Genomic DNA, 6,000 nt, shown 5'->3' with positions numbered 1-6,000 from the left:
CATCCATCGCAAACAATCATATTGTCAGATGTATGACACAGTTATTACATAAGCACTCATGTTGTCCCCACCCATGAAGTTCCCCTTTTATTTTTAATTTAATTTAATTATTTTCGTTTGGAACTTGAAAGATATGCAACTTTATTTTTAATTAGAAGCAATTTCAATACGAGCAAAGGGAGAAAGTTCACATTAGATGACGGATATATCTAGGGAGCAAAGTTCATTTGGAATTGTACACAGGAATATACACAGAATTTTTGTGATTTTTACACAAGAATTAACATGTTATAAAATTCCCCTTTGAGAAAACCATGATAAGTGACCACACTGGTGACCCTGCTTTCCTTCTCTTGCCCTAATTCCAGCTCTATGTTTTTGTTTGTTTGCTTTAAAAAATATTTTTATTGATTTCAGAGAGAGAAAGGGAGAGGGAGAGAGAGACAGAAACATCAATAATGAGGAAGAATCATAATCAGCTGCCTCCTGCACACCCCCTACTGGTGATCAAGCCCATGACTTGGGCATGTGCCCTGACCAGGAACCAAACCCTGACCTCCAGGTTCATGGGTGGACGTTCAACCACTGAGCCACACTGACCAGGCCCATCTCTATGTTTAAATAAAAATTCCCCTAAAACCCTAACCATCCTGCCCTTGGACCCCAATATAGGTAGAGCCCTTAGTCCAAGTCCTTTGTCTCTCTCTCTCTCTCCTTCTCTTTCCCTCTCTCTCTCTCTCTCTCTCTCACACACACACACACACACACACACACACACACACACCTTCCTTTGTGTCTTTTGGAGGTACCGGACGTTTTCATAGTTCCATGATGGTTGTTGGATTATAATAAGGGCCACAGGGGTCCATCCACCCACAACAGCGACTCTGGCCTAAGGGACAAGTAGGAGGACCCAGGCCAGTGCCAGGTGTTCCTGCCCTGTGGCTCACTGTCAATAGGCTGAGACTCCAGGGAGCAATCATAAGGTCGACGCTGTCGGGGAGCAGTTAAGGTAGCGAGGTGCAAAGAATGAGGGACACATGGCAACAGCTGGGGGTTCAGGTTTTTATGGAATGAAATTATGTAATGGATTAAGTAGCCAAGTGAAGTTTTTTCTGCAAGAGTCATACCACTTAGTACTATTCTACCTACAAAACAAGAACAAACGACTTACAAGGATACCTGTCATTTGAGAAGAAATAATTCTTAAGACATCAATGTTGCCCATGAAGTAAATGAAAACTTCCCAATATTTCTGACCAAGGTTGGAAAACACTTTTTGAGGGTAGGAAAAAGGGCAAAGGGGAAAGCTGTCTATATGACAGACAGAGCAGAAAGCTCAATAAAATGGTCACTTACATTGTATAGAGACGTTGCAACAAACAAAGGAAATTCAAGGACAGAAATAAAAGGAGCAAGTCTGAAAACCACAATCTGATTCAACAACCACAGTTTCTGGATTTGAATGTTGGAGCCCCGAAATCAAGGGCACTTTTTCTTTCTTTCTTTCTTTCTTTCTTTCTTTCTTTCTTTCTTTCTTTCTTTCTTTCTTTCTTTCTTTCTTTCTTTCTTTCTTTCTTTCTTTCTTTCTTTCTCTCTCTCTCTCTCTCTCTCTCTCTCTCTCTCTCTCTCTCTCTCTCTCTCTCTCTCTCTCTCTTTCTTTCTTTCTTTCTTTCTTTCTTTTTTAACCCTCACCTGCAGATATTTTTTCCATTGCTTTTCAGAAAGACAGACAGGGAGAGAAAAATGGATGTGAGGGAGACACATAGATTGGTTGCCTCCCGCATGCACCCCGACCACGTCCAGGGGCTGAGCCTGCAACCGAGGTACATGCCCTTGGCTAGAATCAAACCCGGGACCCTTCAGTCTGCAGGCCAACACTCTAACCACTGAGCCAAATTGGCTAGGGCTCAAAGGCACTTTTTGTACCTCAGAATGATTGTCCTTTATGTACCTGCCATCCCAAAGAATCTGTCCAGGGCCCTCTTTATGTCTTTGTTCCTGAGACTGTAGATGAAGGGGTTCAGCATGGGTGTGACCACGGCGTACATCACTGAGGCTGCTGCACTTGCATGGGAGCTGTGGGGAGCAGCAGAGCTGAGGTAAACTCCTAGGCCCGTACCATAAAATAAGGAGACAACCGAGAGGTGAGACGCACAGGTAGAAAATGCTTTATACTTCCCCTCAGCTGATGGGATTGCACGGATGGAGGACACTATTCTAGAGTAAGAGTAAATGATAGCAGCCAGGGGACAACCACCTAGTAGCAAACTTATAAAATATATCACAATGTTGTTAAGAAAGGTGTCAGAACAGGCAAGTTGGACCACCTGTTTGAGATCACAAAAAAAGTGAGGAATTTCCAAGTCTGTACAGAAGGATATTTGCAACACTATTAAGCTTTCTAACAAGGAATTCAGGGCACTCAAGATCCAGGACAGCAGAACCAGCAGTCCACGGAGCCGGGGGTTCATGATGACCGTGTAGTGCAGGGGGTGGCAAATGGCCACGTACCTGTCATAGGCCATCACGGTCAGGAGGAAGTCATCCAGCCCTGCAAAGAGTAGGAAAAAGTAAATCTGTGTGACGCAGCCTGCGTAGGTGATGGCTCTGCTCTGCGTCTGGATGTTCACCAGCATCTTCGGGACGGTGGTGGAGGTGAGGCAGATGTCCACCAAGGACAGGTTGGACAGGAAGAAGTACATGGGCGTGTGGAGGCGGGAGTCGGAGCCGACGGCCAGCACGAGGAGCAGGTTTCCCAGCACGGCCACCAGGTACATGGAGAGGAACAGCCCGAAGACGAGGGGCTGCAGTTCCAGGGCCTGTGAAAGTCCCAGGAGAAGAAATTCTGACACTCTTGTAAGATTTTCTGGTTCCATTTGGTGGGAGTGACTAGTAGGAAAGAAAATAGCATGTTTAGTTTTTACACAAATGGCCATTACTAGCATAGTTGAAATGCTACAATGATATTTTGCAGCAAAGTAAGCAATATCTAATTTTTCTACATATCATTCCCTTTAAGACACATACCCCCAGGACTTCTCCGATTAGGAATTTCTGTTCTTCTCAGACCTTTTCCCCAAGGTGGTCATGGATGATGCAGTTTTAATAAGAAATGTTTTCATGCACTTGAGGATTATATGTTGAGTTCTGGCCATCTCTAGGGAAAGGGTATAGGATGCTGAGAAACAAAATCCTTAAAATATAATGGTGATGAAAGAATATACACAAAATATATATCCTATATACCACGTCAGATGGGGTCAGGTGAAGAAAAAGAAAGTAGGTATAAAAGAGAGTGGACGGGGAGTTCAGGAAGCTCTGCAACCAGGTGACATTTGAACAGAGACCGCAACAAGGACAGAGTGGAAGATACGTGGTTATTTGGGGGGTGTGGGGAGTCAGTGTGAAGGCTCTGAGATGACACTTGTTTTACATATTGAAGGCTCAAAAAGGATCCAGCCTGGCGAGGGGAATCAGCACGAGGGCAGCAATGATAGAGGGCCTCAGAGAACGTGGAGGAACGAGGTGGCCTCCCTGCTGCTGCTGCAACAGAGAAGTCCTTGTTCATACCTTGTTCCCTGCACTTTATTAACTTTGTTTCCAAAAAATATCCGAAATAGTAGTGGATCCCCCTTTATTTTCATGTGTTGATCAATATCCCGGCATCTGTATTTTAAGGAACACATTTTGGAATATATGGGCTCAGGGCAAACTGCCCCATCACCCCCCCCCCCCCACGCACCCCAGAGCGCATGACTTACCTCCTGGGGCCTTGTGATCACTGGGCTTTCCTCACCCCATCACAATAATTAGAAAATGAATGATACAAGGAATGGCGCCCACATCAGTTTATCTCTACCTCCAGGAATATAAAAATAGTACCAAATTTTAGTTGTTAAGCCTCCCATGGACATGTAAACACGGGACTCAACTTTCATATGGCTATGCTGTGTCCCCTATTTAAAGAAACTTTAAAAATTGGTTTAAAAAATGGACCTATCGGGGGAAAAGATCTACTAGCTCAAGTGGCCCCTGAGTGACAGGCGAGACAAAGCTCCTCATTTTGGCAGAATTCCAGCCCCAGCTCTGTCCCTTGATGCCTAGAATAAGGAATAAAATAAAAAGCAGTTCATCCAGGAGAAAGGAGCGGTGTTTCGCATGGTCAAGATGCCGTGCAGATCCAACAGCCCACTGGGAAACGAGCAGCAGAAACAGGCACACAAGCCGCAGCAGCAGGTACAATGCACAAAGCGGGGTTATTAAAGATGAAGTGGAAACGGTTTCTGAATGGTACTTCATGCAAAGCTTTGGAATCCGATGACCCACGTTTCAACTGATCTACCACACATTAGCCATTTGAACTTGCAGGCCATTTGAACCATTTTATTTCTTTAATTTAACTGTATTTTTTTGGTACAGCCTACGTGTTTTTTTATATGCCCCCCCTTTTTTTTTAAAGGGGGTAACATTGGTTTATGACATTATGTAAGTTTCAGGTATACGACACAATAATTGTTAATACCCTCACCCGAATGGTGGGGACTGTGGCATCCACCCTTCTCCGGCGGTGGGCAGATAGTCACCACACTGTCTGTAGAGAGCTTGGTGTCGATCCTTCTGGCTGGTGAATGAATGGCTACCGCTGTGATGAGATGAGGCTGATTATTTTCTTCTACCTCTCAAAGGTCTTTATTGCTTCCCAATATCTTGGTCTCCAATTCCACAGGCATATTTCAGTTTCCCATCTCAGAGAGGACTCGCTTTGACTCAGAGAGGACTTTAAAGCTGATCATCAAACCCTCTAACGTAAATTCCTCCCCTAGTGACTCCTCCTCAGTGAAGAGAGAAGCCAAGATTCCGCTGCTTCAAACACGAGGCTCAAGCGTCTGAACTTTGGGGCAGCTTCGCCCTCACAGAGCCCTGGCCTGGCGCTCACTGATCTCTAAACATTGAACTTGACCCCCAGCTTCACCTGACGCCACAGCTTCAGGGCTCGGGCCTTTACACGCTGGCTTTCCTATGCTTGGCCCCCCCACTGGGCTTTTTGAAAGTTTTCACCCCTCTCCATTCTCCAGACTCCAACTCCTCTTTCAGAGACACTGGATCCTCTCCTCCATGAGCCCTTTCTTCTTTCTAACGTTAGCACAGGGAAAGGACACTTTCGCACGCCCTGAATCCCGGCGCTGGGGCATTCACGGTGCCATGTTTATTTAATTCCCTGTGTTTGTTCCTTGTTAGACTGTGAGTACCTGAGTCATGTAGCATGTTATACAAACTCCTCCTCCCGCTCCGGATTTAGTTCAATGTAGCTGAAGAAACACGTTTTCTATGACAGAATGAGACCGTGTTCCCTGCTCGCCCGGGTGCGGAGGACACGCTTGAGGAATGTTTTCCATATTCTGCGATCAGGACCCAGTAGGGTGTCAGACTATGGTTTGTAAAAGTGAAACAGGATAGACTCAAGAAGGCACAAAGGAACATATGGGGCATCATACACAGTGAGGGCACATACATAATGGTTCCACGGTCCCCTTTGTTCACGCATGTGTGTGTGTGTATCTGTGTGTGTGTAGTTGTGTGTATCTCTGTGTTTGTGTGCAAAAATGCTGGATCACAATGCAAGAGTCATGTCTTATTTTGGGACGCAGTCAAAATAATCTGGAGTTCAATGCAATAAGTGGAAGAACCGTTCCAAAGGCCAGTTCCTGCTAATGGGGGAAAGTAATAAGCGTGAAGAGCCCAGCAGAGAGCCGGGTGCAGAGAGCAGAGCCAGCGGCGTGGTGCTGAAGCTCCCTCGGGCTCAGGGGCCACACAGCGACTGACCGTTACTGCTGCCCTGGCCTCACCACAGCGCCCCCCTCAGCCCTGATCTGATTGGGAGCCCCCCATTCCGTGTTTACTAGGTCACCCTGGTATTTATGTGGCCCAACAGAGGATGAGCCTGGCCCTTCTCTCATTGTCTTTGTGGCACCTTTCCTGTGTTGCTTTGCTGTGATT

The 6,000-nt window shown here is 45.9% G+C and overlaps 1 pseudogene; it reads right to left on the bottom strand.

The window, feature by feature from the left end:
* Nucleotides 1-1,930: 1,930 nt before the first annotated feature.
* On the bottom strand, nucleotides 1,931-2,879 carry LOC107534271 (olfactory receptor 7A17-like; annotated as a pseudogene).
* Nucleotides 2,880-6,000: the final 3,121 nt, after the last annotated feature.

Source organism: Miniopterus natalensis, chromosome 4 (assembly GCF_054644295.1).
Source record: "Miniopterus natalensis isolate mMinNat1 chromosome 4, mMinNat1.hap1, whole genome shotgun sequence".
Lineage (NCBI taxonomy): Eukaryota > Metazoa > Chordata > Mammalia > Chiroptera > Miniopteridae > Miniopterus > Miniopterus natalensis.
This window is presented reverse-complemented; position numbering and strand designations above follow the sequence as displayed.